The sequence below is a fragment of the Solanum tuberosum genome, unplaced genomic scaffold (genome assembly GCF_000226075.1).
Source record: "Solanum tuberosum cultivar DM 1-3 516 R44 unplaced genomic scaffold, SolTub_3.0 scf00236, whole genome shotgun sequence".
NCBI lineage: Eukaryota > Viridiplantae > Streptophyta > Magnoliopsida > Solanales > Solanaceae > Solanum > Solanum tuberosum.
This window is the reverse complement of record NW_006239160.1, coordinates 204,229-226,149: the sequence shown is the minus strand read 5'-3', so window position 1 is coordinate 226,149 and position 21,921 is coordinate 204,229. Positions and strand designations below refer to the sequence as shown.

At 36.6% G+C, this 21,921-nt stretch overlaps 1 pseudogene; it reads left to right on the top strand.

The window, feature by feature from the left end:
- Positions 1-16,251: 16,251 nt before the first annotated feature.
- LOC102591041 (ATP-dependent helicase rhp16-like) lies at positions 16,252-21,509 on the top strand (annotated as a pseudogene).
- The last annotated feature ends 412 nt before the right edge of the window (positions 21,510-21,921 follow it).

Genomic DNA, 21,921 nt, shown 5'->3' with positions numbered 1-21,921 from the left:
AAATCTGCATTTTTGGTCTGTTTCGAATACGGGGTGTTATAAACTGCAGCTAAAGTTCGGGATTTTTTTAGGATGAATCCACCAGAGTTCTTAAAATCGCAAGTTGGAGAAGATCAGCAAAACTTCATTGATGAGGTCCAAAAGATCTTTGAAGTGATGCAAGTAACCAGAAATGATCGGGTTGAGTTGGCATCTTACCAGCTTAAGGATGTAGCTCATATTTGGTGTACTCAGTGGAAGGAGAGCAGGGATACAGATGCAGCTCCTATTACTTGGGATTGCTTTAGTGAGACCTTTCTGGATAGGTTTTTCCCAAGAGAGCTAAGGGAGGTATAGGCCCAGGAATTTATGAACTTAAAGCAGGATAACATGACTGTCCAAGAGTATGGGCTCAAGTTTACCCAACTCTCCAGGTATCCTCCTTACATGGTTGCTGATTCTAGGGCCTAGATGAATAAGTTTCTTTATAGAGTGTTAAACTTGGTGAAGATAGAGTGTAGGAATGCTATGTTGTTGGGAGATATGAACATCTGTAGGCTTATGACTCATGCTTAACAGGTTGATGGTGATAAGCATAGGGAACAAGCCAAGGAGAATAGAAGGCTAGGACTGGAAAATATGAGTTTTCTCTATAGAAATTGGGTGGTGGAAATCGCTCGCAGGGTCAGTAGAAATTTTCAACCCCAACCCCTACATCAGCTAGTGTTCCATCCTCCAAGTTCAGTCAAGATCAGAAGGGTAGGGCGTCAGGCTCTAAGTCTCAAGAAAGTGTGTCAGGTACCAAAACAGATCCAACTTGTCCTAAGTAAGGTAAGAATTATCTGGGCGAGTGCCTTGCAGGAAACGAAGGATGCTTTGGGTGTGGTCAGTCTGGTCATAGATTGAAGGATTGTCCTTCTAGATAAGGTCAAGGAGGTAATAATGGTAGAGCTCAGTCTACAATTTCAGCAGCCCCAGCGGGTCACCCGACTCAGCAGGGTAACTCATTTGGTACAGGTGTCGGACAACGCAAGAACAAGTTTTATGCTCTTCAGGCTCGCCAAGATCAGTAAGATTCTCCTGATGTAGTCACTGGTACGTTACGAGTCTTTGATCTTGATGTTTATACATTGTTAAATCCAGGGGCTACCTTGTCTTTTGTAACTCCTTACATAGCAGTCCAATTCAGTGTTAGTCCAGAAACTCTCTTAGAACCCTTCTCAGTCTATACTCCAGTCGGTGACCCAGTTATAGCTAAACAGGTTTACAGAAATTTCCCTGTCACAGTCTTTCAGAAAGTCACCTCAGTAGATCTTGTAGAGTTAGAAATGGTAGACTTCGATGTTATTCTAGGCATAGATTGGTTATATTCTTGTTTTGCCTCAATCGATTGTAGAACTAGGATTGTTTGTTTTCAATTTCCAAATGAACCAATCTTAGAATGGAAGGGTAGTAGCTTAACGCCTATGGGCCAATTCATTTCTTACCTTAAGGCCAGAGAGATGATCTCTAAGGCTTATCTCTATCATCTAGTTTGGGTTAAGGATTCTAGCTCCGAAACCCCAACTCTTGAGTCAGTTCCTATAGTCAATGAGTTTCCAAAAGTGTTTCCAGAAGATCTTCCTGGAGTCCCTCCCGAAAGGGAAATCGACTTTGGAATTTATCTCTTTCCAGATACCCAGCCTATCTCTATTCCTCCTTAGAGAATGGCTCCAGCAGAGCTTAAGGAATTGAATGAGTAGTTGAAAAACCTTCTAGATAAGGGATTCATCAGACCTAGTATTACGACATGGGGTGCACCAGTGTTGTTCGTAAAGAAGAAAGATGGATCTCTCAGAATGTGCTTCGATTATAGGCAGTTTAACAAGGTCACAATCAAGAATAAGTATCCCATCTCTAGGATTGATGACTAGTTTGACCAACTTCAGGGTGCTAGTCACTTCTCAAAGATAGACCTTAGATCCAGTTATCATCAGCTTAGAATCAGAGATAGTGACATTCTGAATACATCCTTCAGAACTCGGTATGGTCATTATGAATTCTTAGTTATGTCATTTGGACTAACCAATGCTCCTGCAACTTTCATGGATTTGATTAACTGAGTGTTCAAGCAGTACTTGGACTTGTTCGTTATCGTCTTTATTGATGATATCCTCATCTACTCGAGAAGTGAGGAAGAACATGCGAGTCATTTGAGGGTTGTCCTGTAAACTCTCAAAGATCGCCAATTATTTGCTAAGTTAAGTAAGTGCGAATTTTGGTTGCAGTTAGTTGCTTTTCTCGGGCATATAGTGTCTAGTGAAGAGATTCAAGTGGATTCTCAGAAAATAAAAGCAGTGAAACAATGGCCTAGACCTACCTCCCCTACAAATATTAGAAGTTTCTTGGGTCTAGCGGGTTATTATAGATGGTTGATGGAAGGATTCTCATCCATAGCCTCTCCGTTGACTAAGTGGACTCAGAAAAAGTTCAAGTATCAGTGGTCATATGATTGTGAGAAAATCTTCGTAGAATTGAAATCTAGGTTGACTACAACTCCTATATTGACTCTACCAGAGGGTTTAGATGGTTATGTGATTATTGTGATGCATCCAGAGTCGGCCTAGGTTGTGTGTTGATGCAGTGAGGTAAGGTTATAGCTTAAGCTTCTAGATAGCTTAAGGTGCATGAGAAGAACTACCCAACTCATGACCTCAAGCTAGCAGCAGTGGTGTTTGCACTTAAGATTTGGAGACATTACTTGTATAGTGTTCACGTAGATGTGTTCACAGATCATAAGAGCCTTCAGTATGTGTTCACCTAGAAAGAGTTGAATCTTCACCAGAGAAGATGGCTAGAGTTCCTCATGGATTATGATATGAGTGTGCATTACCATCCTGGTAAGGCCAATGTAGTAGCAGATGCTCTTAGTAGACTATCTATGGGTAGTGTGGCACACGTTGAGGAAGAAAGAAAGGAACTAGCTAAGGATGTTCACAGACTTTCTTGCTTAGAGTTCGTCTTATGAGCATATCAGATGGTGGCGTAAAGTTCAAAATGGGTCAGAGTCTTCTTTGGTAGTGGAAGTTAAGGAAAAGAAAGATTGTGATCCAATATTTCTTGAGCTTAATGGTGCAATCCATTAGCAGAGGGTGGAGGTTTTCTCCCAAGGGGGAGATGGTGTGCTTCGCTATCAGGGTCTATTATGTGTTCCTAAGGTGGGTGAGTTAAGATAGTAGATTCTTGCAGAAGCCCATAACTCCAGATATTCTATTCATCCAGGCGCCACTAAGATGTACTGTGATCTGCAAAAAGTCTATTGGTGGAATGGTATGAAAAGGAATATAGCAGATTTTGTGGCTAAGTACCCCAACTGCCAGTAAGTCAAGGTGGAACATCATAAACCTGGAGGTATGACACAAGAGATTGACATTCCCACTTGGAAGTGGGAAGTGATCAACATGGACTTCATTACAGGTTTACCTCGTACTCGCAGGCAACATGACTCCATTTGGGTGATTGTTGACAGAGTTACTAAGTCTTCGCACTTTTTGGCGGTAAAGACTATAGATTCGGCGGAGGACTACACCGAGCTTTACATTAATGAGATTGTGAGGTTGCATGGGGTTCCTTCGTCTATCATCTCAAATAGAGGTCCTCAGTTTACCTCTTATTTCTGGAGGTCATTTCAGAAAGGTCTTGGTACTCAGGTTAATCTTAGCACAACATTTCATCTGCTGACGGATGGGCAGGCAGACTGTACCATTCAGACCTTAGAGGACATGTTGAGAGCTTGTGTGATCGATTTCAAGGGCAGTTGGGATGATTACCTTTCTCTTATAGAGTTTGACTACAATAATAGTTATCATTCCTACAATAATACTATTGCCTACAATAATAGTTATACTTTGTTTTAATTGGGCACTAGGGACAGTGCTTATTTTTAAAGTGTGGGGTGGGATAATATTCTCTGATTATATATAGCCTTTTACTGCTTTATCGAGTCTAGTGTTAGTTTTTAGTTAAATTTTAAAAAAAATTATTTTGGGTTCCTCAGTGTTTTGTTTTCGGTACTTTTACTGAGGATTGTCCCTTTGAACCGATTAGGACTAGTTTATTACTTTATTGAGTCTCAAAGTCATCATAGGAGTGACTGTTCCCAATGATGGATGGATGACGACCGTCTTAAGGGAAAATTAGTCATATAGAAGAGTAGGATTGAGAAACCAATCATGGCTTTTTGAAACTATGTCCAAAAAAGTCAGTGAAACGTCATGGGTAGTCATAAGTGGAAAAGTGCAATAGAGTGTTAAACTTGCAACAAGCATGTGTTCTTAGTTTTAACTCAAAATATAAATAAATAGGTTTAATTGTGTGATGATACCGTAATTCAAGTTGTAGAAGCATGTTGGTTGATATATCCTCATATGTGTCATAATGTTATGTGTGGTGAGAATTGATTTGTTTTGCTTAACTTGATATCCAGAACTTGCCTTGTGTGTGTTGAATTAGTAGCTTGTATGACTTAAGGAATGTGATTGAGGCGATTCTTTGAAATAGCCAATTATTAACTCTACGTGTATGCCTACCATTGAAATCATCCCTAGTGAAGCTCCATTGAGCCTTTAGTCTTGTTTATAGAAAAACCACATGATAAGCCGAAACCCGTTGTTTGATACCAAGTCTTTTGATCCTATGAAAATCCTTAATGCACTATGTCAAGAAAAAGGGTTGGAAAATGTTGGTTGATATAGCTAAGGGTGAATTGCTACATTGTGTGGGAAAGAAAATTATGTTTTGGCCCTGCTCCTTAGAGACAATGTGCACCTCAACTAAAATTGAGGGTGGCTAATTTAGAACTATGCTCAAAACATTGGCCTTGGTCCTATCAAGGATAATGTGCACCTTACTAAGATGTTAAAATTTAGAGTTTGGATGGCTAGTGCAAAGGCATTAAAAAAATGATGAAAAAGAAACAAAGGGCAAATATGGAGCAACAAAAGGGGTAAATAGTCATGAAGAGTGTACTAGGAGGAAAGAAAAGCTATAATGGAGATTGTTGGCAACATAATGACATGTGCATTAGGGAGGTGTAGTCACTAAGATGATTCCTAAATATTCCCTCCCTTACCTTAAGCTGACATTACAACCAAATGAAAGTCCTCTTGATTCCTTGAGAAATATGTGTGAAAGTAATAATACACTATTGGCAAGCTTATGGTATGTTGAGAAAAGTAAGAACCTCTTTTGTGAGGGTGAGTTGATAGTTTGAAAAATAGGCCTTGTTGATAGTGCAAATTGCTTGAGTAAAAGGCTTTACTAAACATAAATAAGTGAGGGCATTCATGACATGTGTAGGATTATCTAATTGGTGTGGTTGTATGAGTTTGCATTAGCCCAGAAAAAATAATAAAAGGGTCATTCTTTGAGCATTTGTTTTACTTGGTGTAAATGTTGTGAATTGTTGCATCCATTGTGAACTACAAGATCATGATTAAAAATGTTTGGTTGATTTTAAGGTTGGTTGATAAGTCCAAGGGTGGTGAAAATGAGTTGATAGACTAGAGATTGTTTGAGGACAAACAAAAGTCTAAGTGTGGGGTGGTGATCTTAGACATATTTATATGCCTAATTTGTCAATAAATACCCATAAAGTGCTTAAGTGGAGGAATAATCTTGAGTCTATTAGCTTGATTTTCGTTATACTTGTGATGATTGTGCACTTACACACATGTTTAGTTGTTTCATGAACTATCAAAGGAAGTGGAGTTGGAACGAAAAAAGACAGAGCAAAGATGTGCAAGAAAATGGCCAAGGAAAAAATAACCAGTGACTGTTGGCGCGGCGCGCCACTAGTGATACATTAGAGAAGAGTTTGTGGAGTGCTGCGAGGCGCGACGCGCCAAGGCCTGACATTCAGAGGCACCCCTCAGGCGCACTCAGAGGCGCGGCGCGCCAACACTGATGCAGTTGGAGCATGTTCGTGGGGAGATAAGAGGCGCGACACGTCCCTCTTTTGCCGACTTTTCCCAGTTTTAAACATTAAGTAGGATTCCTAAATTGAGTAGTATTTGTTCCCAACTTTTCCTACTATTATAAATAGATCCTTAGGGCTCCATAATCGTGTTCGACTTTTGATTGAAGTGTGCAAGAGCAAGAATTCACTTTTGTAATAGATTTTTATCCTTTAACTTTTCTGTAGTCCGGAAATTACATGAACTATTGGATTTTCTTATTTTCTAATAGCATGAGTAGCTAAACGCCCTAGTTCTGGGGCTGTAGCTACGAATTGATTGTTGATTATTTAAGGCTTGTTGAATTAAATCTTGGTTGTCATTATAAAGTTACTTCTATATTCTTGTTTTAGTATTTTATGCTTGCACACCATAATATAAATTTATTGTCTAATCTTAAAATTGAGAGAGGAGAGATTAGATAGACCAAAAATATTAGAGAGCTCGGTCCACCCATTAGATTGAGGTGATTAGTGTTCAGGAGTGACGCCCAGATGAACACCTTGCTTAGTTACGAAATAGGATGCAATCTTAATGCTTGCCAGTTAGTCTATTTATCCCTGCTCAACGAAGTAGTTAGATAGCTAATTGGGGTAGGCGACGAGAGGTGTATAACCCGGATCATACCATCAACCCTATAAACCAGTAACTTGACAACTGAAGTTAGTTCTATGCCAATAATATGATACATGATATTCAGTTTATGCTGCAGCCCTGGAATTGCTTTTTACTTGCTTGAAACATAATATTAAAGTCGTTCACAAGTAGTTACTTTCATTTAGTTCATAATTAGTAGTAGTTACCAATAAATCATCAACTATTGAAAAAATTACTTTTTACTTATAGTTGTAGAATTAAGTGAATACAAATTGATCATAAGTCCCTTGGGAACGATAACTCGTTGCTTAAAGAATATATATTACTTGCGCGACCACGTACATTTGCGTGTATACTAGAGAGCAACAAGTTTTTGGCGCCACTGCCGTGTATAGTGGCTGGGAATGGTTCGCCTGTCAACAAGAGGCGAAGTATATGGGCGACGAATTTGTGAATGAGTTAAGGTTGCAGTCGCAATTTCCTATTATATATCATACTGTGATTGAGTTGGGACTGAGGTTTATATTTGACAATCCGGGAGATTGCAATTTGACGTTAGTGAGAGAATTTTATGCTAATTGGCTAACTGAAACAAAATATAAGACTGTGCCTGTTAGGGGGAAAGATGTCAAGTTTTCTACCCGAATTCTGAATGAGTTGTTAGGAACCCCGAATGGTGACCCTGATGAGTTTAATAACATGAAGGATAAACCTCCTTATAGGGATATCTGACATACCTTGTGTGGGTTGATTCGACTGCTAGGTGGGAGCAGAGTAAGGATACTGGGAGGCATAATAGCCTCCATTTTGCTAACTTTAATCAGGTTGCTAGCGTATGGCTGAAGATAGTATGTAGTGTGTTGTTTCCTGCCAAACATTTAATTGAGGTGACAAGAGATATAGTGGTGTTAGTCTATATGCTGATGAAGGGAATGCCCATTAATGTTGGGGCGATCCTGAGGCAAAATATGATGAAATTTAGGAACAATTTGAGGTGGAGATTCTGTTACCGGGGTTGATCACCCATTTTCTGAGGGCTGAGGGTATTGAAGAGGAAACAGTGGACATGACCGTTGCTTATCACCCAGATCTGACGGGTAAGTTAGTTGATGTGACCCTCACCAAGGCGCTAGACACCTCTCATAGACATGTCTTGTCTGCCCAAGAGAGGCAATCCCGTTATGACAGTGTCATGGCAAGAATGTTTGGGATAGCGGAATTGCAGCTGCGGATAGGTGGCCGTCCAGTTACAAATGCGGAGATGGAGACCATGGCGGAGCGCTACCCCTTGACTGAGAGTGCAACATTCTTTAGTTCTTGAATTACACATGCTAGGTTAGATATTTCAGTTATTTCAGATATACATGCCTTAGTATAAGAATGTGCCATTATCAGTTTATATATGCACATTCTCAGTTTGCATGTCAGTTTGAGCTATCCAGTATATTATAGAAATTCGGTCATAATCACTTAATCTATTGGGAGTAGCATAATATCGAGTTGGACTAGGGTTCAGCGTACCCATATAGTCCCAGAACTACTAGCCACGTAGGTTGGAAGTCACCTCCGTGGGCATCATTTTAGTGATCACACCAGCATGCCTCTATACCTTTGGCCGGGTATATTGGGTCCTCTCGATGGTGCGTATACATCGAACTACACATTTTGCTCATGTGGTTTTATTATCGGTTATTAGTAGCTCCCATAGTTTAGTCAAACTCTGTTGCATTGACCACTTCAGTACAGTCAGGATTACAGTCTCAGTATGTCATGAATTTGGTCATTGCATTCAGTTAGTTCAGTATTTAGCATCTATATCATGTTCAGATTATTTCATTGCTTTATTGCTTTGTTCAGTTATATGTTTATTTCAGTTTTACTCTATCTCGTATGCTCAATATATTTCAAGTGCTGACGCATATATTGCGGTACATCTTCTCGTGATGTAGGTTCAGGCCCTTAGCAGTCAGATCACGCTTAGATCAGTTCCCCATCTCCAGTTCATCAACATGAGTGGTGAGTCCTCATTCTCTGAGGACTAGTGACATGCTTATCTTTATCGTTTTTAGCTTTAGTTTCAGTTTTGCTAGATCTAGTTGGTGCTTGTCCCAACATTTCTAGTCATGTAGAGGCTTATTTCAGACATAGTTATATTCGGCTTAGTATTTGAGTTTGATATTTCTCTTATATTAAACTCTCAGTTTTACATATATTTAGTTTAGTATATGGGTATTCCCCATCATTTTCATTTTCATGATTTAGTTTTCCACAACAGTTATTTATCAGTTTATTATCTTTAGTATGCGCATGATCATTCCAACAGGGTTAGCTTGGGATCACTTGTGGTCCTAAGTCCCGTGTCCGCGTCTCGGGGGTTAGCTCGGGGCATGACAATATTTTAGCATGAACCCTATGAATTGAGTATTCCTGAGATGAGTAGTATTTTTGTGTTCTAAGTATTGATTTTCTATATTGTTATTGAGATCCCTAAGTTGATTCGTTCATGTCTATATTTCAGCATGAACCCTATTTCGAGTTAAAAATCTCGAGAATCTTTTAAAGCCAATATTTGTGTTTTAAACTGAGTTTTTGAAGAAAGTTTAAAGAGACATTTTTGAGTAAAGTTTAAGGGAACTGAATATTCCCAAATGTTTCATTTTTATATAAAGAAAGAGTAATATTTTGAGAACATAGAAACTTTGATTTTTAAACGAGTTTATGAGTTCACAGATATATTAGAGCATTTACCTCTTTTATGAGGATAGTATGAGCAATTATCTCAAACCAGAGAAAGAACATGTTTTATACATTTGAGCACTAGTATATATTTATTGGGAGTAGTATTAAGCACCGATATGGTAATAAGTTCAGCAACTCACATTCGTCATAGACCATGTAGCCAACATGGGTAAAAGATCACATGTTTTAGGTGAATCCGTAGTGCCTTTAGGCATAGCTTAGTGGACCCACTTAGTTGAGTTGTTCTATACTCCAGCAAGGTATAAGACAGTTTTGATAGCGTGGACGAGATGATGCATCATCACGTAGCTCATAGTGATGGTTGTTTATTAGAGAATATCCCAAAATAAGAGTAAAAGGTATTTTTCTTGTATTTTTATATACATTTTTGAGTTCATATCTATGATTTATGAAGCTTTAAACATGTAATTTTTTGTTACTGGTTTTGTAAAGAGTTTAGTTGAGCTCAGTACTCTTCCAATCTTGTAAGTTCAGTTATCTACGTTTTCAGTTCTCATTACATACTTTTACATTCAATGTACTGATGTTATTTAACATGTATCCTCTTATGATGTAGATACAGATGTTCAGAATTATCAGCAGGCGGCTTAGTTTAGATCACTCTATACTCTAGTTGGCTTTCGTTGAGCCTCCTTGTATTCTGGAGGACTTCACTTTATTTTCAGTTTAGTAGTTTTGAGATGTTGTGGGTCTTGTCCCGATAGCCCTATTTAATAGTAGAGGCTTCATAGATAGTTATAGTTGCGGTGTCTTTTAGTATTCACTTTCCTTGAGTTGTTTTACTAACTTTATGTATTCTACTGATTATTTTCCAAACCATATCAGTTGAGCTATTGAGGTTAACAGATTTAATTCAGTTTTAAGCATTATGTATGTTTGAGTTAGTCTTCCGCTTGTAGTCAGCCAGTATGAGGGTTCGCTTAAAGACCAATAATGGTTCTCGAGTGTTGGACACATCCAGGGTGTAGGCTCGGGTCGTGACATTAAATTTCTTTAGGATAGATAGTGGGTTCTGTGGACTCAGATTGTTTATTTTCTATCTTTCTAGTTCATTTTTTCTATTTATGTTTTATTAACCTAAATACAAGAGATACCATATATATTATTTTCCTCTGAACCCAACACATCAAAAAAAATTCTCTTTATATTTTATTAACCTAAATACAGGATATTTTTTTATGTCTTTCTAGTTCATTTTTTCTGTTTATATTTTACTCACCCAAATTAGATGCACTAAATATTTAATATTTAATAAGAGATTGCTGTAGTGACTAGGTCATTCCTTCGTTTCAGTATTTTATTCATCGTTTAGAGCATTCCTATAGAGATCCCAAGACATTTACGACTTGTAGAGACTGATTACCTAATTATTCGTTTGGTTTATATGCAAGTTTTAGTGTTTTCGAGATTCTGAACCTTGAATGGTCATTTTTAATCAAGACTTCAAGAAGATGACTTATGAATCCACTTCTGACAATTCCATCATCTCTAGAAGGGTTATTTTAGTCTAGAACCATGGTCAATATGACTCCCGAGGCTTTTAGCGTGAGTATGTGCGATTAGGCATTTTAAGTTTCAAGTGGCCTAAGTTTGACTTTAATCAATATTTTGAGTAAACAAAATACCTTCAACAAAGTTAACTCCGTATTGTTAAGTTTGGTCTAGAACGACACTTTGTTCGAATCATGAGGTTTCTGAGCTAATTCCAAGTCCTATTATAGATTTTGGCTTAAAATAGAGTTTGGGGGTGGTTCCACTTTTTATCAAGATGACTTTGTATTGGAATTTATGATATTCTATTGAGTCCAGAATATCAAAAATTTTAGGGTTCCATATCTCGCTTGCGTGCATGGGTTTCGAACAAATTCGGAACATCTTGACGAAGATTTCCAACTTGCCAAAACCCAACTGATATGCATCAGCTAGTGCAGGATAATATGACCTTTCCGTTTGGGGGCCTTCGGTTCCGTTCACGGAGGCGAGGCAGCCTTGTCGCCGTGTACATGAGGGCCCACTTTCGGGGGATTCCCTGCAGCAATTGCAGAGAGTCGGTTCTCTCTTGGCCGTGTTCTCAAGGTCCATGTTCACGAAAAATATATTTGACTGGTCTTATTTAAAATCCAGTCGTGATGTCAGCCGTTCTTTTAGACTTCAAGAAGCTATTTGTCCCTCGTTTAATCTCATAATCGAGTGATTCAAAGTCCCATGCATACAAAATTATCGTGACTATGTTGTAGAGTTTTCAAAAGTGGTTGGGAGACTCTCGTTTGAGGTGAATTATCATTTAACCTTTGTGTTCTTATTCTTTGATTGGGCTTAATTATTTTTTCTTGCATGTCGATTGGTTGTGGTTGTTACGAGCCCTTTATTATATTTCTTTTTGGAAATAATTTCATGGCACTGATTAGGATCTCTTGGTGGTGTTAATTCTAGAATTCTGACGCGGGTACCACAACTCCCGTTTGACTCCAAACTTTGTTCCATTCCATTTTATGTTTTTGGTGTTTAAACAAATGATATAGCAGGAGTTTACGATATTTTCGATACATTTCACATAGAATTTGTTTGTGTCTAGGGCTATATTGTATTAGAAATAATGTTTATGTGTTATGTTTGCAGACAATAGGCTTGGACGTGGTTGAGTGAGATGAAAGCTGAAAATCTGCAGAAGGAGTCACCCACGGAAGGGTCCTACGGACCGTCTATGGATGGCGTAGATGGAGCATCAGGGAAGTCTAACCAAGTGTGGAACTACTGATGCAACCGACGGACCGTAGGTTGACCCACGGGCCGTCCTGCACATCTGTTGATTGATTCAGAAAGTTGAAGTTCCAGTACCTGATGAAAAGGTCTAAGTATTGAGCTACGAAAAGGGACCTACGGACCGTAGGTCGACCCACGGTCCGTAGGTCGAGTTCATCGATCGAAGTCGCGTCCCAAAAGTTTATTTCCTTATTTCGTTTCCTTTTATTTTAGGACATGTGTTTCTATATATAGAAGTGTAAACCTCATTTTAGGGGTTAGACATTGTTATTATCTCTTAGTTCTTTGGTTTTTAGGAATTAACTTGCAAACATTAGCAATTTGATTTCCGCATTTGGTTTTATTCAAGTTTAACTGTGTTTCTCAATTGAAGATTCGGTTTTTCAGCAGTTTATCTTGTAAGTTCATGAATTCTCTTTACTCAAACATGAATTCTGATCTTTCAAGCATGAGTAGCTAAATCCACAACTAGGGTTGTGGGAACCATGATCAATTAACAAAGTGTGAATGATAATTAAGTAATTCTAGAATAGTGTTTATGCATGTATTATTAATTCTTTTGTTTAGAAGTCTTTTTATCGGTTGCAAATGTTAGAACTTGCCTTGTTGCTACTTGCCGAGCCAGGGAGGTAGTTAATAAGAAAAGAATTAATAACAAAGATTTAGTGGATGTTATCTAATAGTCTAATGTCAATTGGTGTGAGGGTGAAAACTAAGGCATACATTGATGTGATGTCTAGTCTGAGGTAAAGGTAAGGGTTAGTAAAGCATACACTCGTAGCCGGACCAAGGTGCATAGTGAAATTCCCTATTTGGACGACCAATCACTTAAGGATACATAACTTACCAACTTTGCAGGTAAAACAGTAGGAAAGAATTACTATTATTAGGATTACTATGTTAAGAGCTCGTGGGAACACATACGCTTAGTTTCTCTCTAATATTGATAACAACAAAGTTAAATCTTATCTTGTCTACTTGTTACTTATAATCAACAATCTGTTATTTGATTAAACCCTCCCCCCTTTAGTTTACTTGCTTCGGATATAGTTTGACTAAACGGAAATAATAGTTTGTAAGTTTAAGTCTAGACCATATTCCTCGTGGGATCGACCCCAACCTACAAGTTGGGTTATTTATTTGACAACAATCGGTTATACTTCTTTATTTTGCGGCTATGATATGTTACCATAGGTTTTGTGCTTTTGCGACGACATGGGATTGGATTGTTCTAGGCTTGAAGCCTTTTATTGATTCTTTGTGAGTGGACGTTGTTCCAGTGACTTGGCATTGATATTTGAGATCTTGTTCAGAGTCAACACACCGCTAGATAACTTTTACTAACTGGGTGGCTTACGCCCTTGGGAGTGGATTGGCTAGCCTTAATATATGAGATCCTCTTCGAGGTTGATATGCCCCCAGGTCACTCTTGCTAGCTAGGATGGGAGTGGATTGGCTGAGTGGCCTAGATTGGTTTTCACTCTTGCTAGCTGGGCTGGGAGTTGACTGGATTGTTGGGTATTATGGTTACTTGGGATGGGATCCCGATTGTCTCTTTGTGGTACTCTTCTCTTAGTATACTTATTCTTTGTACCTATCGGGCTTATGGGGGTTCATTTGAGTTTTATTCAAATTAGTGCCCGAGTGTATCTTCTAGGCTATAGGGTTCAATTAGGTTTAGTTTAGATGTACTTGGATTTACTTTCGGTATTCTCGTGTGCTTTCTTTCATATTTGTTTGGACCTCTATTGTGTCTAGATTTTATCTTTTCTTATTCTCTTTACCATTCTTGCTCAGTCGGCCATTGATGCCTACTGAGTACCTTTATTTTAGTACTCATGCTACACTCTACATCTGTTTTCTAATGCTGGTCCTAGTAATTACTATCAGTGGTGGTTTTTTGTGCCATCTTCAACAACTTTTATGATAAGAGATGTGGGTGAGCACTTGGCGTCTTGGATCAGCCTGTCTCCTTCTGTATTTATGTTTGTATAGTCTTTTTCCTTTGAGATAACTTGTTTTTGGTCCACTTTTGGGAGTTGTACTTCCATTTTAGATAGCGCTACACTTGTGACTTCCAGATTCATATATGTTTATATAGTCTTTTTCCTTTGAGATGACTTGTCTGTGGTCCACTTTTGGGAGTTGTACTTCCAGTTTAGATAGCGCTACACTTGTGACTTCCAGGTTCTGGGAGGGATTCTCTTCATGTATAATTTTTTGTTTTCTTCCGCCTCTGTCTTGTTTTATTGTTATAATTTTATTTCTACTGAAGTTCTACCCTTGTACTCATTACCTTTCATTATGAGTTAAGGGTTTGTTTACCTGCTGGTGGGTTATAGTAGGTGTCATCGTGACTCGAGGAGTCGAGCCGTAACAATTATAATAGTCAATTAACTTTGGAAGGATATAATCGTAATCTAGCTTTCAATTATGAAACTTCCCACTTATAGAATAAGTATGATGGTTATTCTAATTAATTAGTATCAACTATATATCTCAATTCCAACAGGCCCGTTGCATTTCAATATTGCAAAGAATTTTTCATTTTAGTTCTAAAAACATTTTTCCAAATAAATATGTAACAACAATAACATAAAACATATCAATTTGAAGCATGTTAGTCATAACTTTAAAAGCCTATTGATAAGCCAGTAGCATGATAGTCCTGTTATCTAATATTTCAAAACTTGTAAATAGATTAATTTTTTTTCTTAAAACAAACATCAAATATAAGGTAAGTGCTTGCTTAAGGCTTAAGCACTCTCAACTTAAAAATTGGTCAACTTTTGATTACTAAAATCCAATACAAGGTAAGTGTGTTAAAATATTTTCATCACACCCTTTATCTTTTTTGATTCTGGCTATATAAATTGGTTTCCTACTCATTGTCTCTTAACACACTGAGGCTCTCTCTCATCACAATTGTTGTTTATTTTTTTCTGCAAATCTCCACAAGTAATTATTTGTGTAGAAAATGAGGATCCATTCTCATCCTTCCTCATCTTCAACCGAAGGTTCGCTCGAAAAATCCTTCTTTTACTAATCCTTAGCTTTTTATTTTCTTGGTGTTTATATTTGCGATCAGACAACTTGTTATTTTGATGTGAATTGCCATTTGTTTTGCTTGAATCTTACCGATTACGTGAGTAAAATGGAATTTTAAAGGTGTTTTTATATGGTGGAATTCACAAAATTTTCATGTTTTATTCGGTCAAAAAAATGTTTTTCTAGAAAAAAAAGTATTAAAGAATCATAAAAATGACTTCCCTGCAAGAAGTTCATTTATCCAACCCATAGTGGGTTGATTTTGACGTCAAAGGAGTGACATCCTTGGTTCAAATATTAAATGAAATTAGACTAAGTGAATTATTCCCAAATCTCGTGATAGAGTTTCCTGGTACTTGTATTGATTGGAAATAACAGGTGTCGAGAGATAGTCAAGGTGTGCGCAACACTATAATACTAATAGAAAATGTTTGTCACTATTTGTTTTTATTAAGGAATAAATGGGTTGATTGATTGAACTGATAATATTAATGATAAAGAGTCCCACATTAGCCCTTTAAGAGATGCATGCAGCACCTTATATGACCATGGACACTCTTCCCTCTTATTAGCTAGGTTTAAGATGAATTGAACACCAATATAAGATCAATTCAAATGGATTGATGGTTGACTTTTCTCATCAACCATAAAGAAATTAAACAACAAAGAAAGAGAACGATAAATACTAGTATAAAGTAAAATATAAAGTTAAAACTTTTTCTTGTATCGGGGACAAAACTACTATAAATAGAAAGGAAAAATAGGAAGATCATTAAATAAGGTTTGTGAATATTATCGGGGAATATGATATTTCCTAATAGGTATATTGTGAGTTTGTTCCCATCCTTAGAAACAAGTGGGCCAATTTGGTGTAAAAAAATGTCCTTTTCATTTATTTTTTTCTGTGTGATGAAGTATTTCTTTGAGATGGCATGTGTCATACATATCTATATCCACTATATGTTTTAGATAACTGTAAATGAGGATGACGTTATCTTATATCCTTTGATTCTAATTACATTGGGAGTATCGACAAAGGTATTCCATATAACTTTCATTTTTCATGTCAATATTAATATGCATTGAATAGTTTATGTACATGATTAATTATATGATTGTTGGTTTAATCATCTATGCAGATGAAGCTAATAATTTGTTGAATGAAGCCCAAGCTAGTGGATTTATTGATACTGATTTAATTGCGGAAGCAGTTTGGCCCAATATAACAAAAGAAAGGAGATCAAATAGAACAAAGGGTGAATTGAGTATTAAAATAAAAGAAGAACATGTAGAAGAAGATGGTGTAATGAATAATATAGGGAATGGCGGTGACCATGTATTGATGTGGCATATATGGAAAGAAGAGAACGATAAGTGGATGAAAGAAAACCATTCACTTTATCTAGACTTCAATAGTCAGAATGAGTTTATGACTGAAACTGCTGAGCAGCCATCTGATTTGATCATACCCTTGCTATGGTACCAGAGAGAGTGGTTGGCTTGGGCTTTGAAGAAAGAAGAATCTATAGCTAGAGGCGGTATTCTTGCTGATGAAATGGGGATGGGGAAGACTGTTCAAGCAATAGCTCTTGTGCTTGCTAAACGTGAAATAGGGCAAGCAATCTCAGATTCCAGTTTGCCCTTACCTACCCATTATATTCTCCCAACAGTGAAAGGAGCCCTTGTTATATGTCCAGTTGTCGCTGTGATTCAATGGGTCAATGAGATTGACTGCTTCACCATAAAAGGAAGCTACACAATTCTTGTATATCATGGTACCAACATGGAGAAAAATATTTGCAGGTTCGCAGAATATGATTTTGTTATCACTACCTACTCAACTGTGGAGACTGAATACAGGAAAAATATCATGATTTTGCACTCTATGAATTGGAATCGTACTATTTTGGATGAGGTAATCATTGTATAACTAGACCCACAAGTTTTCTTGATATGCTTTACTTAAGCTGAAGGTCTACCTAAAAGAACCTCTCTACCTTTACAAGGTAGGGGTAAGGTTGTATACACATGACCAACCACTCTACCATCACAGGGTAGTTAGGGTAAGGTTGTTGTCTATTTGTTTTTTTGACTGAGAAGTCTGTTCAAAGTTCACATTTGTAGGTTTTGTTTGACAAACCCTTCATCCACAGTTTTCTAACGGATTTCACTTTTGTTGCATAGGCCCATTGTGTGAAAGATATACGCAGCAACACTACAAGAGCTATTCTTGCGCTAGAATCTTCTTATAAGTGGGCCTTAAGTGGTACTCCCCTACAGAACCGTGTAGGAGAGTTGTACTCACTTGTATGATTCTTGTGATTAATGTTCTTTTGTGGCTAACATAATTCACATTTTCAGTCTCCGAACTAAATACATCCTTACTTCTGTATAGGTCCGTTTCTTGCAAATTATTCCTTACTCGTACTACTTCTGTGAAGATTGTGATTGCAGAGCTCTTGACAACAGGTAGACTTAAAAGTTTCTTTTTTATATTTGCACATAACTTGGTTAGATAGAGAAACATATAGATGAGGATTTGTTTTAATTTTACTATGTTATATTTTTTCATTTTTCACCAGAGATTTAGTTGTTACTATTTCAATGACAGTTGAAATCTTTCTTCCTTGAGAATCTTTTTATTTTTCACCTTTTTAAAATCTCTTACTTGCTCCATTTTGTGTTTGTATTTATTTTAGCTCATTCGAGTGTCCACATTGCCACCACCAATCCTTTCGACACTTTTGCTGGTGGAATAGAGTAAGTTATCAAATTGCTATACTTATTTTGATGCCTTTTGTTATTTGTGATAAATAATATTGTTGCTGACACGGAGACGTTCATACATCTTATGTTCTAGTTTATTGCCTCACCCATACAATTTCAAGGGAATCATGGGTTTGGTAGAGATGCGATGGTTTTGTTGAAAAACAAAATTTTTAAAACCATAATGCTTAGACGTATGAAAAAGGGAAGGGCTGCTGATCTTGGACTTCCTCCAAGGATCGTAAGCTTTTTTCACATTAACATAGTGCTAGAGTTATTAATTGTTTTCTCTCCTCTTTAGAATGTTACTTACTTATTCAGGTTACCTTGCGCAAATATTGTTTCGATGTTAAAGAAGAAGACTACTATAGATCACTGTGGGATGAAAGTCGCCACAATTAAATACGTATGTAATATATTTTTGTCAATACTTATGAAACTAATTGACACTAGCTGCTTCACCTTGTGAAAAAGTAAATAATGAGAGTCAAAATAAGCGGTGTATTATTCATTTTCTCATCACTATATTGTCTCTTCTTGACCTCTTTTGGTACAGATACATTCAAGCTTGTACGTTGATGAATAACTATGCTAACATTTTTAATCTACTCACACGCATGCGACAGGTATGGATATCATGCTTCCAAACTGAATTGTTCTTTATAATGTATTGGTACCTACTTGTATTTGGGAATAAAATTCTTTGTTATAGGTTCATGTTAACCTTCAAAGTATGGATCAGATCTAATGTAATTTTTTTCGTAAGAAGAAATATTTCAATACTTCTACACCAATTGTGGTAAAATCATTATATCATGGAAATGAAATATTTAATGGGTTAAATCTTTTAGTATTTCAACACTCGGAGATAACAATTCCTTCAGTAATTTCTTGGCTTGCTTTTTCCTTAATATCCTCCATTGAGCCATTTTTCTGTAACCTTTTTTCATTTTATGCTTTCCTTCAGAAATTTTTTAGCTTCATTTTGTACTAAAATGCACTTCTTTCAATTTGTTTAATCTTCTTTTCCTTCATTTTTTCTATACTAATTTTTTTTTTTACTTGTATTAACATAAATTACTTGTGGGATTACACTTGATATGTTATTATTGTTGTTGTTGATATATTCATTGCTATTCTTTCTATACGATGAAGTGTAAATTCCACCCATGAGAACCCCCTACCAAGGGGTCCGACAGTGATCCTATCCTACTATGTTTCCTTGGTCAATCGAATCCATATTCATATGATTTAGAGGTGGACTTAGTTCCCATCCATATGTTTTTTTATAGATGTATTTACATCACAATATCATATTAAATATTAGCTGGCGTAAAAGTGAATGCAATATTTGGATGCCAAAATGGCAGTGCCTATTTTATATATATTTAATATTTTTAATTCCATGAATGAAGAAGTGTCGCACAAGAACAAGAACAAGAGCAAGAATTGACTTTATTAGTGTCTTGTTGCATCTAATTATTTGCTATTTTTAGCATGCCTTTGCTCTCCTGTTGCATCTTCTGACCTTCCTTAATAATTTTAGGCCCTTAAAGAAATAAATAGTTCAGACTTTTTTTACTAAAGCAAGCAATTTGACTTTCTATGATCTACGAATGATTCTACCTCAAAAGTAATAACTAGAAAAAAAAATTCTTATATTTGATTGATTTTATCTTTGAGCTACCTACAGGCAGTTGATCATCCTTACCTTGTGGAATACTCAAGTTCTGCTTTGGCTAGAAGTGGAAGAACAACTAATGTTGGCTATGTTGAACAACCATGGGGTTTATGTCACAATCCAGTAGAAGATCCAATCGTGAGTTGCATACTCTCCCACTTCCCTAAGAAAAGAAATATAAAGTATAAAATAAAGGAATAAGCTCACTCACGAAACTTGATACATCACTAAAATTGAATTTAATGGATTTCCTACTCAAACTACATTAATATTTCGTATATTATATGTTGGATATTTATATCTTAATGTGGCCATTGTTTTCAACATTTACATCTACGATGTCTTCTAAAAATTCTTTTCCAGCACCATACGAAAGACCTCTTCTTCTTTTTTTACTAGAAATGCTTTTAGGAATGCCTTATAACACTAAAAGGACTTCCATTAAACATGTGGACTTGATGATTTAAATTCCCGTAACTCATCTATTGACAACCTAAGAAATATTCTATGAATTCATTACTATTATTTTGTCATTTGAAACTTAAATCGACTCTCCTATAAAAAAGTGCACCTCTTTTGATTATTGCAGGTTAATTCTTGCAAATATATCTTCTGCAAGTCATGTCTGATGAGTTTTTCTGTAACCGTGGGACAAATTTCATGCCGTTCATATTTTAAATCAATTACAGTGGATTTCACGGCAAACGATCAGAAAACTAAAGCAACTATCAAAGGATTTAGGTCCTCTAGTATATTGAACAGAATTTGTCTTGATAATTTTCAGACAAGCACCAAAATAGAAGCTTTGGTATACAATTACTTTTTAATTAATAACTATATCTTATCTTACCTTTATATCCTTTATAATATCATTCTCATTGCTTGTTTTATTGGATCAAGAGAGAAGAAATAAGGTTCATGATTGAAAGAGATGGTTTCGCAAAGGGAATAGTCAGCCAATTCACATTATTTTTGGATCTGATACACTATTCTCTACAGAAGGTAAGACATGTATTCTTTATCCCCTTCACATCTACCCCTATTGTTTCCATCAGTAGTTGCAACAAAAAACATTTCTTGTGTGCATTTGGTAGTCGGGCATTAGTTGTGTTCAATTAGATGGATCCATGATTATGATTGCAAGAGATTCTGCAATTACAAGATTTACCAACGATCCAGATTGCATTATATTTCCTTTGAGCTTGAAAGCCGGAGGTCTTTCCCTAAATCTTACAGTGGCATCACACGTAAGGATTTCCTTTCCTCTCTTTGTCAATAAATATTCTTCACTTCTTGTCAAATACCAGGGGATTTGAATCTATGTTGGATTCCTTCATCTCTTCAAGATAAAACAATTTTTTTTGTTTGGGATGTTTTAACTTCATCTCCAGGCACCTAAAGAATAGATACATTTTGAACTTATAATATTTTGTTGAATGACCTAGACTACTTACCTTGACGTTTCACTCTCCTCTTGCACTTTGATAGGTTTTTTTGATGGATCCTTGGTGGAATGCTGTTGTGGAGAGGCAAGCCCAAGATAGAATCCATCAAATAGGGCAGTATAAACCAATCAGGTGTATGCTTGTGTTTCTTCAACCAACTATACCAATCAAGGTAGCTTATTCTTATTTTATCATTTCTAGGATTGTGAGATTTGTGATTCAGAATACAATCGAGGAGAGGATCTTAGAGTTGCAAGAGAAGAAAAAGCTACTTTTTGAAGGGTAAGTTTCTCCAAGTTCATTGTGCTAGTTGCATGTGTGTTCTTGCAATTCTACTCCTTACTCTGACATTCCCCCCTTCTCTCTCTGGTGTGTTGATTGCCAAATATTGATGTTTGTCACAAGACGGTCGGTGGTGCTTCTGAGGCATTGGAGAAATTAACAAAGGCAGACTTGAAGTTCTTGTTTGTAACCTAAATCAATTTTTGTTTTGTTACTTGGTTTAGCAAGAAAATCATTTGATCATATTTAGTTTGTGTCTTGTAGGTTCTGGATGAGTTTTGGACGAACGAGTTGCATTCTAGTTAAATTTAAAGTGAAGAGTTGACCTCTGTCAAATAGTTGACTTAACTAGCTCAAATTCATGATATAATTAAAAGTGCCAACATGTTTATATGATGAGTTTGGACTTGTCCGCAAAATCAAAAATTTATTTTGAGACTTCATTTCCTTGGGAATCTGAACATGAAATTGAGTTTCAATTAAATGAGGATATCCATATCATTATTTAGGACTCATAGTAAAAATAAATCGGAGCATTTCGAAGATCGTATAAGGATATTACGGTGTTTTTAGTGAAAAATAAATTGTTGGTGGCAAAAAGGTGTTG